The following is a 27795-nucleotide window of genomic DNA, read 5'->3' on the forward strand; positions in this document are numbered from 1 at the left end:
GTGGACATATGTTTTCATCTCTCTTGAATATATACCTAAGAGTGTAACTTCTGGATCATATATGGTAACACTGTGTTTAACTTTCTGAGGAAATGCCAACTGTTTTCCAAAATGGCAGCACAATTTAATGTACCACTATCAACATGTGAAGATTTCCATTTCTCCATATTCTTGTCAACACTTATTACTGCCCATCTTTTTATTAAGGTCATCTTAGCGAGTGTGAAGTGGTATCTCACTGTGATTTTGATTTGCATTTCCTAATGACTAATGATGTTGAGTATCTTTTCATGTATTTATTCACCATTTGTATGTCTTTTCTGGAGAATTATTCTCTGTCCATTTTTAAGCTGAGTTGTTTTTCTTTTTGTTATTTAGCTATAAGAGTTATTTATATATTCTGGAAACTAGACCATTATCAGATCTACAACTTGGAAACATTTTTTCTCACTTGCTGCATTGTCTTCTTACTTTCTCTTTGAATCACAAAAGTTTTTAATTTTGAAGAAGTCTAATTTGTCAATTTTCCTTTTGTTGCTTGTGCCTAACCCAAAGTCTTAAAGATTAACACCTATGTTTTATTATCAGAGATTTATAGTTTTAAACTTTACATTTAGGTCAGTGATCAATTTTGAGTTAATTTTTACACGTGGTGCATGAGAGGAAGGGGTTCCGTTTCATTCTTTTAGATGTGAATATCCAGTAACCCCAGGGTCATCTGTTGAAATGACAGCATGTAGACTCTTAATGAAAAAGCGAATGTTACATTCGAAAGAGGCAGAAGAAAACGTAGCCAGTTCTTCTGACTTCATGTTTTCCTTTGGGGCCACCAAAGTGATGGTGAGTCACTCTGGTGATGAATAGTCACTCTGAAGTCAAGTGCTATGGTGGCCATGACCAACTGACCCCATCTTTCAAGGCTCATCTCCTCTATTTCACACCAATTTCCTTCATCTTCTGGCGCACTTAGAACAGAACAGAATCTCCATGAAAGGTCCTGATAGGTCTAGCCTGACCCAGTCTTTGAGTATTTCTCATGGAATCCTGGATCAACTGCTGCCCTCTCTCTGTTTAGATACCTCCTAGTAAGAGGAAACTCACTAGTTTCTAAGTTACAAAGTGCAACTGGTGGATGGCTTGATAATGATAATAATAGCAACACCAACACCAACAACTATTTTTTTAAGCCCTTTAATTTTGATGATACATCATAGTTTAATTCTTCTAACAACCACTCTCTTGTTTTCCTGTTGCAGCAACCCTGGAAGCAATGTTTGGAAATGGTGGAGCGATAAGGTGAGAGGTGTCTGAATGCCTAAATTCACTGCAGGGCAAATAGCTACTTTGGCCTGCATTTAACCTTGCGTGAGCAAGATACAAACTTCATGTTAGGCCTCTGAGACTTCAAGGTTGGTTTGTTCTTGTAGTGTAGACTAATCCCATCCTGAGCGTTAAAGCTGAGTACTGTAACTGCTTCCATTTATTTTCCTCTTGATAAGAGTTCTGCCTTCTAGGGTTATACAGGTGTACACAAGCATATGCCACGTAATCTCAGTTTCTGATACTTGCCATGTTGTTTTATTTGTTATTGTCTCCTGTGTGCTGATCTCATGGCACTGATTAGTTATAATCTCCTTAGCAGGTCAGAGATTATGTTTTATATTTCTTCTTTATCCTGGCTGCTCTAGACACAAAATTAGTGCTAAAGCAGTGCTAGTTAACTGTTGAATCTATATTACCCATGAAAAACTATTTATATTTACTCTGGCTTTTAAAGGTTAATATTAATTAGACTTTTAAATTCAGTTGAAGGCTTTATTCTATTTATAAGTCTAGCACATTTTAGTGATTACTTTAAAAATAATAATTTGGCCCCATTTATAGATTCCATTAAATACTTTGAACTATTTAAAACAGCATTTATAAATGTAATATACTCTATTTCCTTTTAAAAGTATTTCAATTATTTAACTGATAAACCCTTCCAAGTACCTAAGCAATTTTTATAAATCTAATAAATTAAACAAATAGATATGGTGAACTTAATTCTTCTGAAATGTTTCACTACTATATATAAACTTGGTAATATTTCTACTTAAAAATTATAAATCTAATCAATTACCTGATTACACATTTTTAATACAAACACAAATTTATAGAAAGTTTGAAAGTACAATTTAAAGAACTTTTTTCCAAACCATTTGAGAGTAAGTTGCCAATCTGATGCCCCATCACTTCTGAATATTTAGTGTGTGTTTTTCTACAAACAAGGACATTCTCCTGTGTAACACAACAGAGCCATTAAAATCAGGAAATGAACACTAATATATTCACCATTAACTCCTCAGACTTCAAAAGAATTTTGTCCATAGTCCTAATGATGTCCTTTATAGCACACAAATCAAACTCAGAATCATGTGTTCACTGCTAGCCCTAGAATCATTTCTTCCTCCAAGAAGCCATGGAAAAAGTAGTGTTTAGAAGCCAGGTTCTGGGCCTTAGGCAAGCTCTGTGCCACTGGGGTGATGCTGCTCTGGGTCCTTGCAGTAGATAGAAATAGAGGGAATTCTAGCTTCCATTACATTTAATATGTTTCTCTATTTGACTCATACCTAAGTACACAATTAATCTTTCCCACCTGGGCTACCTCTTCTGTTCTCTGCTGAGATTCTGACGCTCTACCCTGAGCTTCTCCTACAGGGCTCCCCACTCATCCTGCTGGGGCTCTGATGCTCTGCCTTGGGCCGCTGCAGCCCCTCACTCTTTCTGAAAGCACGACCAATTCTCGTTCGAGGTAGCTGTGCCCTATAACGTTGGCACAAACACTGAATTAGTGAACCAGTCTTCAGGGAAATACAGAATTAGGTTCCCGAGAGCCTCTGGTCATAATGGGTTGTCACCTGATCCATACATACCTAGTTTTATGTGTATTTCTGTTTAAAGTACTTTATTTAATAGATACTGTTGATTCACTAACATTGAACTCACAACCAATGGCACTATAATCCACTCCTGCATGAAATTTATCTTCATGTTTTCTCTGTGAGGCACATCAGAGCCTTCTTGCTCTCAGGAAGAGTGGACAGCACTTCAGCACTACACTTGAGGAACCGACCATTTTAAAAAGAGAAAACAGCAACCAAAGGGGTAAAAATGGAAGAAGTTGGCACTTAATACAACCAGAAAGGACACTTATTTAGAGTTGAAGCTGAAACGAGGAGGCATCACACTAGCTTGTTCAGCCTCAGCTGAGAAGGTGAGCTTGTGGTGACTCAGACTTTTCACCTTTGTAACCACTCGCCCAGGCTCACAGGAGCCAGCTGCACAAGCACTTCCCAACCCCACATTCTGAGCCTCCACCAAGTAGTTTGAAATTGACCATGGTGAGTGTATTTACACCACAGAAATCTGCAAATGCTACAAGCCAGGGCTTTTTTTTGAGAACTGGTTGTTAAGCTTTAACCATCACACCATGGCTGGAACCCCATTTATAGCTGCTATACCGATAACTTCAAAACCCCAAAAGGGACAACTCATGTAGCCAGAGACCCTTCCATCCCCTACTCACAAAAGTCTCCAACCCTTCTATCACTTGTGCGGATACTGCCTTTCTTTGTCTCTAAAGAGTGGTCTCCAACCTTTTTGGTACCAGGGACCGACTTTGTGGAAGGCAATCTTTCTAGGGACTGGGGATGGGGGGGATGGTTTCAGGATACTTCAAATGCATTATGCTTATAGTGCACTTTATTCTAATCTAATGCTGTTGCTGATCTGACCAGAGGTACTGACTGGTCCACGGTCCAGAGGTTGGGGACCCTGTCTTAAAATATGTAACTTTTGGAATTCCCTGGTGGTCTAGTGGTTAGGGTGGCTTCCCTGGTGGCTCAGATGGTAAAGAATCCGCCTGTAATGTAGGAGACCCTGGTTCGATTCCTGGGTCGGGAAGATCCCTGGAGAAGGGATGGGCTACCCACTCCTGTATTCTTGGGCTTTCCTGGCGGCTCAGCTGGTAAAGAATCTGCCTGCAATGCGGGAGACCTGGGTTCAATTCCTGGGTTGGAAAGATCCCCAGTATTCTTGCCTGGAGAATTTCCATGGATTCTCCTCCCCCAGAGGGGCCTGGTGGGCTACACTCCATGGGGTTGCAAAGAGTCAGACATGATTGAGTGACTAAGCACAGCACAGCACAGCCAGTGCTTAGGACTTCACGCTTCCCACTTCAGGGGGCACGGGTTTGATCTCTGTCCGGGAACTAAGATCCTATATACCACACGGTTTGGGGAAAAAAAAAAAAAGTAACCTCAACTCTAAAGATTTACTTTGATGGATTCCCGTCTTCTTTCACCTTCCTAGGACTGTGCAACTCTTACAACAACGGAAATAAAATCTGATTGAGTCTAGGCCATTTTTCTCAGCTTTGTCCCATTCAGTCATGACCTTCAGGTCATTCTACTTCCCCACCCCCCTTTCCCCAGCATCCAGCCCGAAATCCTCATGTTATAAACTTTCCTCATTTCTTTTTTCCTGTTTAGGATCCAGATGAAGGCTCCTTTTGCATACAAGCCCCCTGGCTTGACAGCTTGGAGCACAGGCAGCCCCTCCCCCATCTGCAGGTCTCCTTAAGCAGAGTGAGCCAGTTCCCTTAACACCTGGCACCAGCATGTGGACAAAGAACTCATGCTGTTGTGCTGAGCCTGGTGACTTAGGCTGTAAAACTGTAGTCCAAGTTGTTAAACCCAGATTCAGGTAGACAGCCAAACAGGGCCAAGGCTGCCCTGAATCTGGGTTTTGGCAGACAGAGCAGTTTCCCCATCTGTGGAGCCTTAGTGTGGCCTTTCTCTCTAGGAGGCAATGCCAGTATAATTTATTGGGCCATAATTGTTGAAAGGAACAGTCCTTCAGGCCATTCATTCAGGCCAAAAATGTTTCTTTATTGAGCATTCTCAGTGTTCTCAGCCTTGTGCTATGTGGGGCGTGCATGCGTGTGTGTGTGTGTTGAGGGGAGACTCACAAAAAAAGGCCAAGATCCAGTCCCTCTTCTGTAGCTTACCAGTCAAGCAACAACAGAAAGCAGAACATGCTAAGGCCAGGTAAGTGGTAGAAACAGTAAATGCTAAAGAATTTAAAACAAGAACTTCTCACAGTAGACTTGAATTTCACAGGGTTTTAAGGATGAATGGGATTTAGTCAGTGAATGGCAAGGTGAGGGCTTCTTACCTGGGAGATGAGCTCATAGAATGAGTACAAAAGGTCCTGGGACACATCCAGGGAGTGGCAAGTTGTAGGCAGAGAGTTCCTAAGGTGAAGGCCCCTGGGGAAGTTCTCCCGATGGAAGAGCTGAAGCTGTGGGCAGACAGGAGGTGGGAGAGAACCTTAAATCACAGGCAAAGGAGTGTGAACTCCATTCTGCAAGAAAGAGGAAACGTTGACAGTTTTCAAGGAGAGGAACAGCATGATCTGGTGTGTGTCATATGGAGGCAAAATTGAGATTTCAACTCTCACCATTGGAGCTATTTTCTCTAAGAGGAGCTTTAGCAATATGCCAAGGTTTCCAGGCTGAGGGGGTCACGAGTGAAGGACAAAGGCTGAAGATATTTCCAACTTCCAACTGTGCTCACTGGGTTGTTCTTCCTGTCCAGTCACTACCTATAGAATGTGTCAGATATAATAATGTGATTCATATCAATAACAAAGTACTAAGTATATAACTGTAAAAGTAATAAATGTAGGTAAAATTCATTGAACAATTCCTATGTGCTAGACCCTGAGCTAAGCATCCTATAGGTATGATTTTGTAAAGTACTCATGTTAACTCGCTTTAGTAGACACTATCATCCTCATTTTACTTAGAGAAAACTAAAGCACAGAGAAGTGAAGGAATTTGCCCAACGTCACACAGCCAGGAAGTAGACGGGGAAAGATGAGATCCCAGCAGTGCCTGGACTCTGCCTACACTGTACGTATTCACTTCTGAAATGAAACACTTCCTCTATGGAGCAGTCCCCAGGGTATCTGGGCAAGATGGCAAGTGAGGGCTGGATATCAATCCAGGTAGATGACTTAATAAGTGGCTGAAGGACCAGGTTCAGAGGGGGCTGGGGAATGAATTCAGAATGCCTCAGAGGGTAGTTTCTAGTGATGTCACAGCCTCTAACTGTTCAATTACTTTAGTGTGGAATTAATTGATTGCAAACTGATGGCCCACAGGACACTTGTTCTATAGATACTTTTATCCCATATGCTGGTAAAAAATAGTCTGTGTTTTGAAATCAGTAGATTAAAAAAAAAAAAAATCCAGAATTCCAGATTTTAAAAGAAGCTGGTGATCAGGTCATAGTGTATTTGCATTCCTGTAGAGCAACAGTCAGCTGAAGTAAGTAGTAGCTGCTCCTCTGCCAAGGGACTCTTGTTCCCCTGTTCACAGAGCCCACATCACTCAGGGTGTACACTTAAAACCAGCCCCATTGATCCACTTCTGGGCCTCTACAGGTATTTGACTTTTGAAGTCGTGATGACAGATGCTTTCCCAAATTATCACAGATGAAGTGAAAGTGAGAGGCATAGCAAGAAAATGGACAAAAACATCAAGATCCAGAAAGACCTAGTTAACAGATGTGCATCTTTAATAGAGATAAACGTCTTGTAATTTTCTATTACAAGATAAACCTTTAATAGAGATAAATGTCTTGGAATTTTCTATTAAAGTGACTGCATTAGTAGGGACACAGAGATATGGCTTAACAGTAGTAAGTTTAAGAAAAGCCCCACAAGTTTTAGCTGATGAAAGCCTCAATGTGAATCAATAGTATAATGTGAGTACCAAAAAAGGCTGTGATTTTAGGCTATGTTAATAAAAGTATAGGACAAATATTTGGCTTCCCTGTAACAGGGATTAGATGTACTGCATAGCCTCCCAGGAAGAGTATGAATTAATTTCACAGAGTAGAGCCTAAGTGAGGAATGACATTGGCGGAGTGTTAGGAAGCTGCTCAAAGCCACTCAGAAACAGAAGAGCTGTTCAGGGGCTAGTGTGTTCTCTGGAAACTGGAGTGTTCAAGCATGAACAGAATGACCACTGGGTAAAAAATGGGGCAGCAAGAGAACCATCAGAGGATGGTGGGTCTTAAAAAAAAAATCTCAGGTCCATTTTGATGCTCAACATTCCATGGTTCCAGGTACTAGATGTCTTTTTAAAGAAAGGAAAACGAGTATTAAGCTATTTGTGCCATTTCATATGTGGGTGGGTACTAGTTTAGAAGAAAGCACTGGTTAACTGTGAAAGCATATGGCAGTATCTCTGAGAGCCAAGCAGGCCCTGCCCTAATCTCATCCCCTGAGGTCTTCAGATTAAGTTGGGCTGAAGGTGGCATTTTGTTCCATCACCTGGGTTTGTGGGATGGCTGAACTTGCAATGGAGACATGACACACACTGAGGAGAAACAGAGGTTTTGAAGAATTGACAGCTGCCACGTACAACAGTTTGCCAGTCATTGAGGGGCACGGGTCGGGGTGGGGGAGCTGCACAGTCTCAAACCAAATCTGGAAGTCTGCTCTCTGACAACACTTTGTAACCGCTGGGCTAGCAATGAGCCTGTAGTATCCAATACACATAATCAGCACACAGGAGGTGATGCTCTACAGTGGAAAAGAACACAGGTCCTGGCGTCAGACAGCCTGGGTTCAAAGCAGGATGCAGGTTACTCATGTGTAAAAGGATAATAACACCTATGTACCGGATGATTTATATGTATATGTGTGTGTGTGTATACATATAATGTGTGTCTGTATTTAGTAGATGATCAACAGAAAATGACCAAGGACTTATTTTTCTTTACAGGTATTTTTAAGACCAGACTTGTTTTTCTTTTTTCATTCTATTGTGGGTTTTTGCCTGTGAAGCAGCTTAGACTGTAGCAACTTTGGCACTTTGAAAAAACACATGTTGAGGAGACTGGATGGAGGGATTAGAAGATGTGAGTGCACATTATGGGTAGGATCAACCCCCCACCCACATGCAGAGAGCACTGGCAATCTTAGTAAGAAAGCCCTTATTCGCCACCCAACTCAGTTATCTCCTGTAAGAGGCACCCCAGGAGGAATTTCTGTCACCGGCTCCTCAGAGTGTCACCTTTGGGTCCTCAAACATGCCAAGCATATCTCTAGCCAGGACTTTTTTCTTGCTGTTTCTTGTGCCTGAAACTCTTGCCTCAGATATGTGTGTGACTCAACCTTCATTCAAATACTGCCTTGTCAGAGGAAACTTGTCTAAGCAGTCTATCTAGGATAGCATCTTTCCCCTTGTCCTGATTTATCTTTCTTACCCTGAAAACCACATGATACATGATGTAATTATTTATTATTGTTCCTGTCTCACTAAGTGTGTGCTCCACGAGAGCAGGGAGCCCATCCCCGGGACCTGGAACTTGTTGGTATATATTAGGTCTCGAGGAACATTTTTTGGGTCGTGTGGTTTACAATGGCTTCCTCGATAGCTTTATTGCTTCCCAGAAAAAGTCTACCCTAAACCACCCTGAGATCACTCTGAGTAATGGATCTGTAGCCAAATAGCAATTCCTACACAGAGAACACTAACCACTTGGCGCTGGGACCGGCCTGTTTTGTGCTTGGCTCTTCTACCTTTTGCTTCTCTGCTGCTGCTAAGGCTAAACAGTAATGGGCAGAGACCGAGAACAGGAGCAGGGGCCCCTAAAAGAATGAGACACTGATTCCCATAATGGGGGACAGGACCAAGTGCCCTGCTTTTATAGAGCCACACAGAATAATCCTTGCTAATAGGCAGGACTTACCATCCTCTCTTTCAATTGTCCAACTGTCTAGCACCACAGAGCTGGCAAAGCTGTTTATAGATAGGCTTTGATACCCTATCCACAAAGTCGGTCCCTGGTGCCAAAAAGGTTGGAGACCACTCTTTAGAGACAAAGAAAGGCAGTATCCGCACATGTGATAGAAGGGTTGGAGACTTTTGTGAGTAGGGGCTGGAGTCTATTTTGACTGCACCACTGAAGGTAAGACTTGAGTGTGTCTCATCAATATGCAGCCACTGCAGTTCACTCACATGGAAGATCATGTTTACTCCTCTGGCCCTCTACAGGGCTGAGTCCATGGAAGCAATTCTTCATCAGCAGTTCCCATTCTATCTAAACTTGTATTTCAAAGCTGTGTTTGGCATAGAGATAAACTTAACTGGTTTGAAGGGTGGCTTTGTGTGTTGGCATTTGGCCTTGCTGGGCAGTGGGAGCTTTTGAGCTGACAATTCAAACAGCTATCTTCTGATGGAAAGTGGTCACATGGATAGGGCTGTGGGTCAAATGAAGAAACATTTTTGGATTAATATGAATGGAATTTTTTTTTTGCATGACGTTGATTTTAAAAATCTGATAAAAAAGCAGCTCACAGGGTGGGGGAGTGAGGGCTGAAAAATAACATTTGGACTTTAAGATAATTAACTCAGCACTCAGCTATCTTATGTATCCTCCATTTGTCCTTCACAACTTGCAGCCTGTGCCACACGGCAAGCATTTCTCCTTGTCACTAGGGCTTGCCGGCTCGGGCACAGAGAACGGAGTGCGTCCCCCCTGGAAACTCCTTTCCTTCAGGATGCGGGGTGATGGAAATGTGGTGAAAATATGTGTTTGGTGAGTCAGTGCATTTACTGCCCATTTACTGAACCAGAAAAATGGCTGAGGCCCAGACAGGAGACAGGCGGAGATCATAACCTTTTATTAAGGACCTTCCGGCAGGTTATAAACCAACTCTGGAGAAAGCATACACACCTGTTTCCATCTTTGTGACTCACTCAGTAAGATGGTGGGTCCAAGAGTCATTCTCCTGGCCCTAGAAAGTGCCTGGCACAGGATACTCAATAATGGTTGCTTAAAAGAATTAAATGACCACAAAACAGAATTTCAGAAATGGAGGGACTTCAGAGATCGAGTCCAAGAACCTGATTTCATAGAGAAGTGTGTGAAGAGCTGAAATAATCTGCCTAAGATCCCATAAGGCTGACAGCTACCAACAATCAGGGCTTTTGGTTCCTTGCCAGACCTTTTTCCACTAGAAAAACAAACATTTCAGAGCTGGAAGTGGTCTTGGCACTCGTGAAATTGCTTTATGTTTTGTGTGTCTGTGTGTAAATGTGAGTATGTTCTGGGTCACAACTGATTTCTTTCAGCTTGTGGTATAAAAAAAGAAAAAAAGGAAGTTGTCTTTCTAATGCTCTCATTTTACAGATGAGAAGACTGAGGTCCACAGTCAGGACTCTGGGGTTCTCCTGAGTCAAAGTGCCAGGCTCTCCAGAGCTTAGCCAAAGTGCCTGTTGGGAGGAGAGACTATGTCACCCGATCACAGTAAAACACTCCACGAGGACCTTGAGCTTGTGGCAGTGCTTATTAGCACAGTCAGTGCTCAGAAAGTGTTGAATGAGAATAGTACTAAGGGTATTTTGAGGTGGGCCATGTAAAGAACAGTTACAACATTACAATGTCAAAATACACTTTAGCAGAACACTTACATCTAAATGTGTTTCCAACTATCCAGGCTGTGTACATTTATTTCAATATGCTGTTGCTGTTCAAAATCCTTCTGAAAGCTTTCCTTTGGCATTTCCTCCTGAGTTCTTGAAGTCCTATAAAACCAAGGTCCCATTACTTTAGAGCCACATCTTCTTTTTGACCTAAACACAACTTTTCCAGTAAAATTTCCTGTCATGTTCATCATATTTATTCAAAGATGTTTATTACATGTCTTTTGTAGGCCCGTATTACTGACTTCAACTCTGTATGAGCAGAGCATATTCACTGAATGCCAGGCATTGTGTTTATAAGTACATTTTATAAATGATTCATTTGATCTCCCTCAACAACTTTAAAGGGTCAGTATAGAAACTGAGGCTTAGAGAGAGAAAACCGTCCCATAACACAAAGCTGGGAAGAGATGGATTTACATCCAGGTCTGACTTTAGAGTTCAATGGCTTCAACATTCTGGTATTTACCAAGTTAGAATGTACTCTTCAACATAATTTTTAAGGGCTCTGTGGTATTCCATTGTACACATGGACTGATGTACCAAAACAGCCTTCTTCTGTAGAACATTTCTATTATCTCCATTAATAACTTTTTAAAAATTCTTTGATGAATATCCCTGGATATAGATCTTTACACGTGTCCCTTGATCTTTTCTTCAGAAGAAAATTCTAGATACATGTTTTTAAGGCTTTTTAACTGCCTTCTGCAGTATATGAGGTCATTGCTTCCCAGTAGCTATACTATTTTCATTACTGTCAATTTGGGATATATAAAAAGATAACTTCATATGTTTATTAGTGAGGAAAACATTTCTTTTTTTCATTTGTATTCTACTTTTATGAATTGCCTTTTGTTGCATTTTTTAAAAATTGAGATATATGTCTTTTCCCTTCTGTTTTGCACGTTTTTTTCTTTTTTTAATGATTTCATTTGTTTTTGGTTGCACTAAGTCTTTGTTGCTACACGCAGCCTTTCTGCAGTTGTGGAGTGCAGGCTTATCCTTGTGGTGACTTCTCTCGTAGAGCACAGGCTTCAGTAGCTGTGGCACAGGGCGTGGTGGCCTCACAGCCTGTGGGATCTTCCTGGAGCAGGGATCAAACCTGTGTCTCCGGCTTTGGTAGGTGGATTCTTTACCACTGAGCCACCAGCGAAGCCCTGCAAGAGTTTTTAAAATTAAGGACATTTAGCCTTTGTCTACATTTCATAGTGCCAACATTTTATCCTTGTTTGTGGTTTAGCTTTTCATTCTTTTAAATTAAATCTGTTTCAAACTTTTATGCAGGCACATCTACGTACCTTTGATGATTTTTGCTTTGAAAAACATTTATGACTCAAAATTATATAAGCACTTTCTATATTTTCTAGTTATTTTCTTTAAGGTATTCTAAAAAGTAACTCATATTTGAAAATTTATATTGATGATTGGTATGCAGTGGAAACTCTAGCTTAATTTTTCCAAAGAGAAACCAACTATCCCAGAACTCTTTGCTTGAATAATATTTTCCCCCTCTGATTTTTAAATTGATATATCTCATTGTATTAAAGTATAGAGCATAATGATTCAGATTTGTAAATACTGCAAAATGATCACCACAATGAGTCTAGTTAACATCCATCACCATAGGTACAGATTTTTTTTTCTTCTGAAGAGAACTTTTAAGATTTACTCTCTTAGCAACTTTCAAGTATGTAATACAGAATTATCAACTATAGTCAACATGCTGTACGTTACATCCCCATGACTTACTTATTTTATAAATTGAAGTTTATAAAGATCCGTCTAGTCAAAGCTATGGTTTTTCCAGTAGTCATGTATGGATGTGAGAGCTGGACTATAAAGAAAGCTGAGTGTCAAAGAATTGATGCTTTTGAACTGTGGTGTTGGAGAAGACTTGAGAATCCCTTGGACTGCAAGGAGATCCAACCAGTCAATCCTAAGGGAAATCAGTCCTGAGTGTTCATCGGGAGGACTGATGCTGAAGCTGAAACTCCAATACTTTGGCCACCTGATGCAAAGAGCTGACTCATTTGAAAAGACCCTGATGCTGGGAAAGATTGAAGGCGGGAGGAGAAGGGGACAACAGAGGATGAAATGGTTGGATGGCATTACCGACTCAATGGACATGAGCTTGAGTCAGCTCCGGGAGTTGGTGATGGACAGGGAAGCCTGGCATGTTGCAGTCCATGGGGCTGCAAAGAGTTGGACACGACCGAGTGACTGAACTGATGACTGATGATACCTTTTAACCTTCTTAACCAATTTTACCCACTGCCACTCTACCTCTGATTTAAATGCTATTTTTATCATATACTAAACACATGTATATACTAATACTTACGTCTGTTTCATGGCTTTAATTTTACTGATCTGTCTAGTCTATGCCAAATCTTGCTTCATAACGAATTTAAGAATTAAAAAAGTAAAATATCAGTTTAAGGTGTACAACTTGTTGATATGATATTCGTATATGGTAGAAAATTATCACAATCAAGGTAACTGACATAGTCGTCACTTCACATAGTTACTTTTTTCTTTCCTCTTCTCTTTCATTTTTGTGGTAAGAAAACCTAAGATCTACCCTCTTAGCAATTTCAAGTGTAAAATACAGTACAGTAACTACAGCCACATTGTTATTCGTGTATTTATCTTTTTCAATGTACCTTGGTAAAGTTTTGTTCTTTCCTTCAGGTAGATCATCATACATTTAAAAATTTTTTTTAAGTTTATTCCCAGTGATATATATATACATGTACATACATGCAAATATATATGCACACATATATCCAGGGATACCTTGGAGATACTATGCATTCAGTTCCAGACCACTGTCATAAAGTGGAAGTCACAATAAATGAGCGACATGAATTTTTTTGGTTTTCTGGTACATATAAAATTACATTTACATACTATAGCCTATTAAATATACAATAGTATCATGTATAAAAAGTACGTATCTTTATTAAAAATACTTTACTGTTAAAAAGTGCTATCATCTGATCCTTGCGTGAGTAGTAATCTTCGCTGGTGGGGGGTCTTGCCTTGATGCTGATGGCTGCTGACTGATCAGGGTGGTGGTTACTAAAGGCTGGTGTGGCTGTGGAAATTTCTTAAAATAAGGCAACAACAAATTTTGTCACCTCACTGGACTCTTCCCTTCACAAATAATTTTCTATAGCATATGTGCCATTTGGTAGCATTTTACCCACAGTAGAACTTCTTTCAAAACTGAAGTCAATCTTCTCAAGCCCTGCTGTTGTTGTATCAAGTTTATGTAATAGTCTAAATCCTTTGTTATCATTTCAAGTTTTATCCATTAAGGTTTTATCATGAGGTTGCAGCAATTCAGTCTCATCTTTAGGCTCTACTTCTGATTCTAGTTCTCTTGCTATTTTCATCTGCAGTTACTTCTTTTATTGAAGTCTTGAACCCCTCAAAGTCATCCATGAGCAAACCAAATCCTCTGAAACTCCTGTTAACGTTGATATTTTGACTTCTTCCCATGAATCACAATGCTTTTAATGGAATCTGAAATGGTGAATCCTTTCCAGAAGGTTTTCAGTTGACTTTGTCCACATCCATCAGAGGAATCATTATCTACTGCAGCTATAGCCTTACAAAATGTATTTCTTAAATAATAAGACTTGAAAAGTCAATTACTCATTGATCCAAGGACTGCAGAATGGATGTTGTGTTAGCAGTCATGAAAACAACACTAATCTCTTTGTACATCTCCATCAGAGCTCTTGGGTGATCAGGTGCATTGTCAGTGAGCAACAGTATTTTGAAAGGAATCATTTTTTCTGAGTAGTAGGTCTCAGGAATAGACTTAAAATATTCAGTAAACCATGTTGTAAACAGATGTGCTATCATCCAGGCTTTGTCTTCCACTTACAGAGCACAGGTAGAGTAGACTTAGCATCATTCCTCAAGGGCCCTAGGACTTTCAGAATGCCAGATGAGCACTGGCTTCAACTGAATGACACCAGCTGCACTAGCTCCTAACAAGAGCCTGTCCTTTGAAGATTTGAAGCCAAGCATTGACTTCTCCTCCCTAGCTATGAAAGTCCTAGGTAGCATCTTCTTCCAATAAAAGGCTGTTTCATCTATACTGAAAATCTGTGGTTTAGTTTACCCACCTTCATGAATTATCTTAGCTACATCTGCTGGCTAACTTGCTGCAGCTTCTATATCAGGACTTTCTGCCTCACTTTGAATTAATGCTTTTATGTTACAGAGATGGCCTCTTTCCTCAAACCTCAAGAACCAGCCTCTCCTAGTTTCAAACTTCTCTTCTGCAGCTTCCTCATCTCTCCCAGCCTGCACAGAATTGAAGAGAGTTAGAGTCTTGCTCTGAATTAGGCTTCGGTTTAAGAGAATGTTGTGGCTGGTTTGATTTTCTATCCAGATCACTAAAACATTCTCTGTATCATCAATAGGCTGTTTTTCTTTCTTATTATTTGTTTTCTCCGGAGTAGCACTTTTAATTTCCTTCAGGAATTTTTCCTTTGCATTCACAACTTGGCTAACGTTTGGCTAAAGAGGCTGAGCTTTCAAGCTGTCTCAGCTCTTGACATGCCATCCTTACTAAGCTTAATCCTTTGATTTAAACTGAGAGAGGTGACTCTTCCCTTCATTTGAACAGTTAAGAGGCAATTTTAGGGTTAGTAATTGGCCAAATTTCAATACTGCTGTGTCTCAGAAAAATCCAAGAGGAGGGAGAGAGACGGGGGAATGGCCAATTGGTGGAGCAGTCAGAACACACAAAACATTTATCAATGAAGTTCAGCATTTTACATGGGTGTGTTTGTAGCATTCCCCCAAACAATTACAACAGTAACATTCAAGATCACTGATCACACATCACCATAACAAACATAATAATAAGGAAAAAGTTTGAGATATTGTAAGAATTACCAAAATGTGATGGAATAAAGTAAATTGCAATAAAACAAGGAATACATTTTTATGTATTTATGTAAATTATGTATTTATGTAAGTTTTAATATTTATATGTATACATTTTATGTATTTATATAAAATTTCTGTAATTGCTACTTGAATGGGATATGTATCTTCTCATTTTATTTTCAAATGGATTATTGACAGCGAATACTAATTTAGTCTTTCAACAAATACTGTGTGCTAGGCACAGTGCTACATACCAAGATTATACTAGCACATGGTCTATGTACAGTATTTATAAATTGTGAAGTATTGATCACCATCCTTGCATTTCTGGGTGATGATGGTAGGATGGAATGGAATGTTATGGAATGCTTGGTGATGGAATGTTATTTTAATATATTGTACTAACGGATTAGATTTGGCAGTATTCCATTTGGAATATATGTTTATAAATTCCATATAAGTAGCTTAAGTCAGACTAGTCTGATCTGGCGTGTGTGTGTGTGTGTATTTTAACTTCATAAAATAAGTTGAGAATCTTGCTTTATTTCTATAGCTTATATAGCACTGGAATTAAGTGTTTCATTCTTACTCCTTGACAATCACATTAAATCATAAAGTTCAAAGTAGAAGATTAGAACTGAGATAAGGCACTGGTTTCTTGAATCTCAGACATTTGAAAGAATCTATAAAATTGGGCGAGAACAGAGATTTGTACAACAATAATTCAGATGACAAGAAATGTATTTCTTGTTTTGGTTTGGTCCCCAAATGGGATAACAGTGGTCTTGTATGTTTACTTCCTGAAAGAGCTAATTTTTTTCATCCAGGGAAGACACCAAATATGCTCTCATCCTACAGCTGTTCATACTCTCTGCCAGTAAACACGTGACTGATGCTTTGGGACACGAGTGATCGATTTGCTATGTATGAGGTGAATAGAAAATTCCGGTGATGAACCTAGGGTCAAAAAGCAGCATGATCGTTGTTTCTTTCTCAAAGAATCTCTCAACATCATATACAAATTAGAGTCACACTTCTTGTCTTCATTTTCTGAGTCCTTGTGAATTTGTACAATTGTAGTCAAATCTATCAGGCCAGTTCCATCCCTGCTGCAGAATCCAATACACAACCAGGCACTGAGCCCCAAACCCTGATTCTGAGATATAATATCAGTTCAGTTCAGTCGCTCAGTCATGTCCGACTCTTTGCGACCCCATGGACTGCAGCACACCAGGCTTCCCTGTCCAGCATCAACACCCAGAGTTTACTCAAATTCATGTCCATCGAGTCAGTGATGCCATCCAACCATCTCATCCTCTGTCATCCCCTTCTCCTCCCGCCTTCAATCTTTCCCAGCATCAGGGTCTTTAAAATGAGTCAGTTCTTCAGATCAGGTGGCCAAAGTATTGGAGTTTCAGCTTCAATATCAGTCCTTCCAATGAATATTTAGGACTGATTTCCTTTGGATGAACTGGTTTAATCTCCTTGCAGTCCAAGGGACTCTCAAGAGTCTTCTCCAACATCACACTTCAAAAGCATCAATTCTTCGGTGCTCAGCTTTCTTTATAGTTCAGCTTTTACATCCATACATGACTACTGGAAAAACCATACCTTTGACTAGACGGACCTTTGTCAGCAATGTTTCTGCTTTTTAATATGCTGTCTAGGTTGGTCATAACTTTTCTTCCAAGGAGCAAGTGTCTTTTAATTTCACAGCTATAACCACCATCTGCAGTGACTTTGGAGCCAAAAAAATAAAGTCAGCCATTGTTTCCACTGTTTCCCCATCAATTTGCCATGAAGTGATGGGACCGGATGCTATGATCTTAGTTTTCTGAATGTTGAGTTTTATGCCAACTTTTTCACTCTCCTCTTTCACTTTCATCAAGAGGCTCTTTAGTTCTTCTTCATTTTCTGCCATAAGGGTGGTGTCATCTGCATGTCTGAAGTTATTGATATTTCTCCCAGCAATCTTGATTCCAGCTTGTGGTTCATCCAGCCCGGCATTTCTCATGATGTAAGTTAAATAAGCAGGGTGACAATATACAGCCTTGACGTACTCCTTTCCCGATTTGGAAACAGTCTGTTGTTCCATGTCCAGTGTTAACTGTTGCTTCTTGACCTGCATACAGATTTCTCAGAAGGCAGGTCAGGTGGTCTGGTATTCCCATCTCTTGAAGAATTTTCCAGTTTGTTGTGATCCACACAGTCAAAGGCTTTGGCATAGTCAATAAAGCAGATGTTTTTCTGGAAGTCTCATGCTTGTTCGATGAATCAGCCGATGTTGGCAATTTGATCTCTGGTTCCTCCGCCTTTTCTAAATCCAGCTTTATAATATAATCCTGCTCATAATGTTCTTCTTTATATCCCTGAATGTGTTTTCCAGTTTTTTAATTTATGAGCCTTCTTACCTTACCTGAGAACCTTTGCAGCACTGGGGTTCTGAAATCCTTTCTAATAGCTATTGTATTCATTTTCTATGGTCATGTAGCAAACTGCCACAAACGTAAAACGAGCTCCATTTATCATCTTACTGTTCTGTAGTCAGAAGTCTGGTAGGCTTGGCAACGTACGTGCCTCCAGATCTCAAAATGTCAAAAATCAAGGTGTTCACAGGGCTTTGTTCCTTTCTGGAGACTCTGGGTAAGAATCCACTAGCACGTTCACTTTGGTTGCTAGTGAAATATGGTTCCATGTTTGTAGGGCTGAGGTCTAGTTTACTGTCTGGCTGATAGCCTGGAGCCCCCTCAGCCCCTTAAGTTTTCTGATATTTCTTGTCACGTTGCTTCTACATCTTCAAAGCCAGCAATGATGCACTGAGTCTCCACGCTTCAAGTCTGTCTGACTTTTCTTTCTGTTCTCTGCTTGTAAAGGCTCATGTGATTAGACTGGGCTCACCCAGATCAAAGAGAATAATCTCTTTATTTTAAAGTTTGTAACCTTAGTCACATCTGCAATGCCCTTTTACCATTTTATATAATATACTCATATGTTCTAGGGATTAGGGCGTAGGCATCTTTGTGGGATTATTATGTTTATCAAAGTTTTTTTTTTCATCTCTTTATTTTCTACACAGGATATTTTGGAATCATCATGTCCCTTGAAGAAGACAATTCCACCCTTTTGGAAAAAATAAAACTACTGCCCACATCATGCCCCAAACTCACAATAGACATCATGCTTTCAGCTTATTATCATAAAGCTGTTTGATTCTGGCATCAGGCTCATTTGGTGGATTTAATATTTGAGATCACCAAATATTGACACACCATTAAGTGGCACTTGATTAGAAAGCTCGCTGCTGTCTAAATTTTTCCAAGGCCGTGATCTGCAAGATGCAGAGGAAACTCTGATGTAGATGGTGGGCAGAGTTGGGGATGGCATTCTTAGTGATGACAGGAAAATCCTTAAAGGCACAAATTATCCAAGACATGAATGTAATTTATATATGCAAGCTGATTTTAGATAATTTAATTATTGCTTAGCAAATGTAAATGGAGTATTTAAAATCTTTCACACATATTTAAAAAAAAATCCTGCAGTCAAAAAATTCCCTCTAATATATTTTTATTACCTATAGCATTTGTTCTACGTTAACAATTGAGTAAATATTCATGGAAAACTTCATATGTAGGGTAGTCATATAATGAGCACCACTATGCTCTCCTATCTACCTTTGGCCCATACTTTGCACCAAGCTGTGTTTCTCTGAAACAGCACTGTCCAACAGAAATAGAATGCCAGCCATATATGTAATTTTTCACAGCTTTTTTTGAGACATAATTTACATACCATAAAGTTCACATGTTAAAGCAGATGATTTAATGTTTTTCAGTATATTTATAGAGTTGTGCAATCATCACATAATCTAATTTTAGAACTTTTTCATCATGTCCAACAGAAAAGTTGTACCCATAAGCAGTCACTTCCCATTCTCCCCTACACAGAGGCCTAGTCCACTGTTAATCTACTTTCAGTCTCCAGAGAATTTCCTATTCTTGACTTTCCATACAGATGGGATCATACAGTATGTGGTGCTCTGTGATGGCTCTTGCACTTAGTATAATATTTTTAAGGTTCATTAATATTGTAGCATCCATCAGTACTTGATCCCTTTTTATGGCTGAATAATATTCCAGTGTGTTATTATAGCATATTTGTTTATCCATTGATCAGCATATGGACATCTGAGTTGCTTCTGATTTGGGGCTATTTTGAATATGCTGCTATGGAGCATTCTTTATGTAGAATGTGGATATGTAGAAGTGAAATTGCTGACTACAGATAACTCCATGCTGTGTCAAAAATGGCTGTATCATTTTATATTATCAACACATATGCAATTTAGAAAAGTTTTATTGAGGTATAATTGATATACAATGAAATGTACTAATATGAAGTATATAATTTGGTAAGTTTTGACATGTATATATCTGTAAAGTCATAACCATAATCAAGATAATGGTCATAAGCCATCACTCCAAAATTTGCCTCATGCCTCTTTGAAATGCATTTCCCCCATCCTTCCACACTCCATGACCCTGTTATTCCCAAGCAGACACTGATCTGCTTTCTGTCACTATGGTTTAGCTTACAATTTCTAGAATTTTACATAAATGGAATCACCTTTCAACAGGCTTTTTGCAGCATAAGTATTTCAAGCTTCATGTGTTGAACAGATCAATGATTCATTCTTTTTTATTGATGAATAGCATATATATATTTATATATATTAATTTGTCCACTCATTACTGATGGATATTTGGGTTATTTCCAGTTTTTGTTGGTGTTCAGTTGCTAAATCATGTCCAACTCTTTGTGACCTCATGGACTGTAGCATGCCAGGCTTTGCTGTTCTTTGCTATTTCCAAGAATTTGCTCAAACTTATGTCCATGGAGTTGATGATGCTATCTAACCATCTCATCCTTTGTCACGCACTTCTCCTCCTTAGGGCTATTACACATAAAGCTGCTATGAACATTCATGTATAAGACTTTGTATGGACATATGTTGTATTTTAGGGGGGAAAATACCTAAAAGTAATATTTGGATTATGTGGTAGTTACATATCTAACATTTTAAGAAACTTCCAAACTTCTTTCCAAAATGGTTAGATTTTATATGATTCAATGTGACTTTCTTTGAGCTTACCCTACTTAAGATGGCTGATTTAAAATCCTTGTCAAGTTTAATGTCTGGCTTCTTCAGGAACAGTTATATTATATTGACTGCTTTTTCTTCCATGTATGGGCCATACTTCCTTATTTCTTGCATCCCTTGGGGTACAAGAAATGGGACTCAGGCAAGTTAAAATGCCACAAAGCTTACTGTTTTTATCAGGATGCTACTGTTTTTCTTAAAAAAAAAAAAAAAATGCTTCCCAAGCTGCTTCAAGCTTTTGATTACCATCCAGAGTTCTGAAAAAGTTGATTCTGACAGTCTTTGCCAGTTTATAGTTGCACTTTTAGAGGTGAAAGCTTTAGGTGTTTCTTACTCTATTATTTTCACTGATGTCACTCCTCTAAATTTTAAAGATCTGGTTTACTTTATACTTGCAACCCTACTCTTCCAATCAGCCACATTTCAAGTACTCAATACCTACATATGGCCAATAGCCAACATGTTGGACAGTGTAGGTTTATAAGAAAATTTCTAAGCAGAGTTATTTAAAGGAATATAAATGAAAAGTAAGGTCTTTAATTGCTTTTTTATACTTTGCCATGAAACGGTTTTCATGGCAAGGTAGGGACCCAATGAACCACAGGTTGCAAATAATAATAGCTACCACTACTTAAGCACTTTACTTAGTGCACGCAACACTTTAAGATGTACATGTATTAACACTTTCATTCTTTATAATAACCTAATGGAGTAGATATTATTGTGCTTTAAGAATGCAGAAAGCAAAACATTAAGAAGTTAAACAACTTACCCAAAGTCTCAAGTTAAAAGGTGGTAGAGCCCAGGTGCAAACCTTGAAAGTCTGGTTTAAAGTTCATGCTGTTAGCTACTACTCCATGCTACTTAGCAGACCTTAAAGGAGGAATTCAGAGAAAAATTATTTTGGCCAAAAGAGGATAGGATGGGGAGGAAATAGTACTATATAGAATATTTAAAAATTAAGAAATTCTAATAGACACTTATAAAAAAACATATTCATTGAGGGCTATAATATATCTGTACCTAACCTATTACTTGATATTTAGTAGGCCCCACTCCAGTACTCTTGCCTGGAAAATCCCATGGACGGAGGAGCCTGGTAGGCTGCAGTCCATGGGGTCGCTAAGAGTCGGACACGACTGAGTGACTTCACTTTGACTTTTCACTTTCATGCATTGAAGAAGGAAATGGCAACCCACTCCAGTGTTCTTGCCTGGAGAATCCCAGGGACGGAGGAGCCTGGTAGGAGGCCGTCTATGGGGTTGCACAGAGTCGGACACGACTGAAGCAACTTAGCAGCAGCAGCAGCAGCAGATACTAGATACTTTTTACATGAATTTAAAAAAGTATGAATACTTAGTGAATATTTGTTGAATAAATGAGTTATTGTTGCATATACATACATTACACTAGGTTTTCACAAATGGCTCACTCCAAGTCATTTTTAAAGGAGAGACACTGAAGCTCAGAGTTGTGGAATCACTCCCCCTCTCTCACTAGCTAGTCAGTGCAGGGATTAGACTAGAGATCAGTCCTCAAATTCCAGATCTTCTACCCTCGACCTTTTTCTGAGTTCAAAAAGGATCAGAGTTACAAAGGATAAAAGCTTATTCCATATCACATGATCAGGTTTCATTTATGTGCATGCAGATTTTGTGACTGGGGAGGGGGAGAGAAGGTATTTCAACTGTGGCAATCTGGATACTCTTTTCACTTGCCTACTTAGTAGTCTTTGAAGAAGGGAGCTAAAAAGAAAGGCAGGGAGAGTTCAATTATGGAAAACGTGAGCAGAAGTATAACTGAAGGAGGAAACAGACAGAACAGGCTCCATCTTGAAAGCTGGACTCCGTCTTGGGCTGGACTGGGCACTTTGAGCTATATGCCCAGTATCTGTGGAAACGACATACCAACTGGAAAACCAGGCCCCCTGGATGGAAGAGCCCCAGGGCTTGTACCTAGACTCTCTGTTGCCTAAAAGAATACCCTAATTATCTGTGTAACCAAATAGAATCATACATTCTATTATGCTTATTGGGGTATGACCACAGGCCTATTGATAATTGTCCACTGTTAACTACCTAGGCTTAAGGCATATGAATCAGGGATTAACTTTGATCATATCTTTCTTTTCCTTTGTTCACACTAGTTTCAGGGAATTTAGGGAGGTGGGTTTGGGCACGTACACTTAGGGTATATAAGGTTTTCAGAAAAACTGGTCAGGGTCCTTGGCTAAGAGGAGACTTTCCTTGGGCCCGCCGGTGGAATAAACTGCACTCCACTATCTGCACTGTCCTTCTGAGTGAGTTTGTTTCCCAGAACGCGTGGCTACAACATAACCAGATAGTAACAATTAATAGTTGTTGTAGTAGCGGATATCCTTGGTGACCCTGCCATCTCTAAGCTCTGACTCACTGCAGAGATCTGGAGAACTGAGAAAGGCCTTCCTTGAGCAAACATTTATTAAGCATGTACTGTGTGGCAGTGGATAGTTCTACCTTGCTGCTAAGTCGCTTCAGTCGTGTCCGACTCTGTGCGACCCCACAGACGGCAGCCCACCAGGCTCCCCCGTCCCTGGGATTCTCCAGGCAAGAACACTGCAGTGGGTTGCCATTTCCTTCTCCAATGCAGGAAAGTGAAAAGTGAAAGTGAAGTTGCTCAGTCATGTCTGACTCCCAGCGACCCCATGGACTGCAGCCTACCAGGCTCCTCTGTCCATGGGATTTTCCAGACAAGAGTACTGGAGTGGGGTGCCATTGCCTTAGAAGAAGACATATACACCAATAAAAATCGTATGATACATTGTGATTGTATAAACTACAATAAGGAAATCTGCAATGTACTTTGAGAGGAAAAAAAGGATGGAGCAGGAACTAATTGCCTGGGAGGTTTACAGAGAACTTTTTAAAGGACACACTTATTCCAGGAGTGGAAAGGCTGAATCGAAGAATAGGTGTGTTTACCTTTATACGAAACTTCCATGCCTTTTGCCAAAGTGGTTGCTCCATTCTGCACTCTCACTGGCAGTCGGGCTTCACATCCTCTCCAACATTTGGTGTTGTCATTTAAACTTTTGACTTCTGAGGTTGGATTCTTACACGAGTAGTTGTAATGGGAAAACAACAATCTGCATAGAGGCAAGAGTGCAGTTATAAGGCATATTTGGGCTCAGGTGAAGGGTTATAAAGAGGGATGGCGGTGGGAAGGCTGTTAAAGTGATTAAGGGGTGGATGGCCAATGACCAGACCACGGAGTGTGACTGTTTCTTCTTAGGAAGGCAACCCCCGTGGTGAGAGAGGACTGACTAATGGCCAATAAAGGGGAAGAACTAGAGTTGGGCAAATTAGTTAGAGATGATGAAAGTCTAAACCACACCTGAGAGCAGGAGGAGGTGAGGAAGAGCTTTAGGAGAGGTAGAACCGACAGAACTTGGTGATCAGTTAGATCAATGGGCAAGGAAGGGGAAAGTTGGGAATTACTTCTATTAATGGAGATAGAAAAAGTAGAAGTAGACTGGGCTGGGGAGCTCAAGAGAAGGGGAGCTCTGTTTTGATAATCAACTTGCCTGCAGAATATCCCAAGGGGCTGACCTATATAGGTTTTGAGCCTAAAGCTCGGAAGGCGGTCGGGGTTAGAAACAGAGATTTGAGAGTAATTAGATGATAGGTGAATTCGTGGCAGTCAAATTGAACACCTAGGAGGAGCTTATAGTGACAAAAGGCTTGTGGGGGTGGAGGCACCTTGACACAAGAAAAGGACAGAGGTGTTCTGAAAGCACGCTAAGAAGAGGAGGTGAAGGAGGCAAGATAATGAGGAAAAAGTGGCTGGGTGAAAGCTAAGGGGATAAGAAGTCAAGAGAGCATGGTCCTCCAAGTCAGATGCTAAGATGAGGTAGGATGAGGACTGAAAACTGGCTGTTAGGTCTGACTATTAGGAATTTTCTGGTTATCAGGAGAAGGGATGCTACAGAGAAGGTAGGGGCAGATTGCAGTGGGTTTAGGAGTCTGGGTGGGAAGAGGTCTGGTTGGTGTTTACAGAGGTACTTTGTGAATATTCCAATAGCTAGGTGGGTTAGGGAATGAGGAGAGGGTGTTCCATACTCAGAAGAGGAGCTTGGAGGTTGCAAAAAGCCCCAAGAAACCTTGCAGCAGCCCAAGGATTGGCTAATTTTGTCAGAGAATTCATGTGAAACTTACATTTTGAAGTAAATAATATGTGGTTTTGCATCATGTGCTGTTTTACCTTCTTCATGAAATGTTGCTATCAATCATATTTAATCAGCAAGGCAGAAACAATCCAAGTGCCCATCAACAGATGATTGTCATCTGTGTATTCCATACATAATGGGATATTATTACTCATCCATAAAAGAATGAACTATCGCCATTATATCAACATGGATGGACCTAAAGAATATTATACTTAGTGAAATAAGTGACACAGAAAAAAATGAATATTACATGACACCACTTACATGTGAGTCCAAAAAGTAATGATAATACAAATGATATTCCAAACAGAAACAGACTCACAGTTATAGGAAGCTAATTTATGGTTACCAAAGATTAAAGGTAAGGGGAGAGAAAATGAAGACTATGGGATTAACGGATACAAACTGCATAAAATAGATAGGCAGCAAAGATTTACTGTATAACACTGGGAATTATATTTGATGTCTTGTAATAATCTATAATGGAAAATAATCTGAAAAAACATATAACTGACTCACTTTGTTGTATACATGAAACTAATACAATATTGTAAATCAGCTATACTTATTTAACTGATTTTCCTATTTAAGGAAAATCCTATATTTTTTTGAACATTAGGACAAATTTCAACCATAAGGAAACATTGAAAAGTATTATACAGCAAACATCCACTTCCTTCTATATTCTACAACTAATATTTTGCTATATTTGACTTATCACTTATTTACCCATTTATCTTATTACTTGATGCACTTCACTGTAAGTCAGACATTAATACACTTCATATCTATCAGTATGCACATCATTAACTAGAGTTCAAAATTAGCTTAGTTTGTGTGTGAGAGTTTCAAAAACCACACAGCTTAAGTGGGACATTCCCTGAGTTTCGACAAATGAATATACCTGTGTAACCCCTATTATCGGAGTAGGCAATGGCACCCCACTCCAGTACTCTTGCTTGGAAAATCCCATGGACGGAGGAGCCTGGTAGGCTGCAGTCCATGGGGTCACTAAGAGTCGGACACGACTGAGCGCCTTCACTTTCACTTTTCACTTTCATGCACTGGAGAAGGAAATGGCAACCCACTCCAGTGTTCTTGCCTGGAGAATTTCAGGGACGGGGGAGCCTGGTGGGCAGCCGTCTATGGGGTTGCACAGAGTCGGACACGACTGAAGTAACTTAGCATAGCAAACCCTATTATGACATCACTGTCAGCTTAGAAAGTCCCCTCATTTCCCTTCCCAGTCAGTTTCCACTTCTCCCCTCTCCCACAAAGCAGCTCTTGTTCTGAACTTTCGCGCTGCAGGTTGGTTTTACCTGTTGTAGAACTTCATACACAGGGAACCTTACAGTATGCACTCTTTTTCGTATCTGGTTTCTTTCACCCAGTAAAATTTTTTGAGATTGATTCATATTGTTTTATCAGCAGTTTCCTTCTTTTGCTGAGTATTATTCCACTGTTTGACTACACCACCATTTTTATCTCTTCTCTTGCTGTTGGGCAACTAACCCAGTTTCCAGCTTTTGGCAACAATGAATAAAAATTCTACAAATATTCTAATACAAGTCTTTATGCAGACATATGCTTTCACTTCTCTCATATAAATACCAGGAGTAGAATGGCTGCAGCAAAGAAGAGGCGCATTTAACTTTTAAGTTTCTTAAAACTTACCCGTTTTTTCCCAAAGTGGTTGTTTCATTTTACACTCTCACTGGCAATGTTGCTTCACATCCTCTCCAACATTTGGTGCTGTCATTTAAATTTTAGTCATTTTAATGCAGTAGTTATCTTACTGAGGTTTTAATGTTTATTTGTCTCATGACTAATGATGTTGAATACTCATATACTTAATGACTATTCACGTATTTTCTTTCATGTTTGTCTTTTCATTATTGAATTAGTTTTTTAGTATATTCTGGATATAAGTTGTTAGATATATGTTGTATTTTATCCTAGCCTATAGCTTGTTTATTCATATTCTTAATGGTATCTTGATGAGCGATAGGATTAAGTTTTTTTGAATGTATCAGTATCTTTTTTTCATGGTTAGTGCTTTCAAAGTCCTCAACAAGAAACTTTTGCCTATCCCCAAGCTGTGGAAATATTATTTCCTTATAGAAGTGTAATAGTTTTAGCTTTTATTACAGCTGTGATTCATTTTTAATTTTTATGTATGGTGTAAGGTAAAGGGTCAAAGGTTCATTTTTTTTACCCCATAAAGGTATCAAGTTGTAATAGCATTGTATATTGAAAAGATTTTCCTTCTCTCATTCAGTTGCTTTGGTGCTTTTGTAAAATATCAAACCACATATTCAAATTTATTTTACTATTGATAAAATTGTCTCATTCTCCTATTAACACTCTCTTACTCACTATTCTCCTCATTTTGAATTGAGAAAACCAAGGCTTAGGGCAGTTCAAGAACTTGACCAAGGGGACACAAAGTGAAGGACTTCTGGAACTACTCAGTTCAGTTCAGTTCAGTTCAGTTGCTCAGTCGTGTCAGACTCTTTGCAACCCCAGGAATCGCAGCATGCCAGGCCTCCCTGTCTATCACCAACTCCCGGAGTTCACTCAAACTCACGTCCATCGCGTCGGTGATGCCATCCAGCCATCTCATCCTCTGTTGTCCCGTTCTCCTCCTGCCCCCAATCCCTCCCAGCATCAGAGTCTTTTCCAACTAGTCAACTCTTTGCACGAGGTGGCCAAAGTACTGGAGTTTCAGCTTTAGCATCAGTCCTTCCAAAGAACACCCAGGACTGATCTCCTTTACAATGGACTGGTTGGATCTCAGTCCAAGGGACTCTCAAGAGTCTTCTCCAACACCACAGTTCAAAAGCATCAATTCTTCGGCATTCAGCTTTCTTCACAGTCCAACTCTCACATCCATACATGACTACTGGAAAAACCAAAGCCTTGACTAGAAGGACCTTTTGAATCATAAAGAAACTGTTCACATTTTAAACCTAC

The 27795-nt window shown here is 39.7% G+C and overlaps 1 long non-coding RNA gene across 1 annotated transcript; it reads right to left on the reverse strand.

Moving 5' to 3' along the window:
- Nucleotides 1-10538: 10538 nt before the first annotated feature.
- LOC147342887 (uncharacterized) lies at nt 10539-27584 on the reverse strand. The gene is made up of 3 exons (XR_015156793.1): nt 23576-27584; nt 21388-21488; nt 10539-11700 (listed from the first exon to the last, which is right to left on the reverse strand). It is a non-coding gene; the product is annotated as an uncharacterized LOC147342887 (long non-coding RNA).
- Between the last annotated feature and the right edge of the window lie 211 nt (nt 27585-27795).

Source organism: Bos grunniens, chromosome 28, assembly GCF_055505025.1.
Source record: "Bos grunniens cultivar Pamir isolate PY7600 chromosome 28, Bosgru_T2T1.0, whole genome shotgun sequence".
NCBI lineage: Eukaryota > Metazoa > Chordata > Mammalia > Artiodactyla > Bovidae > Bos > Bos grunniens.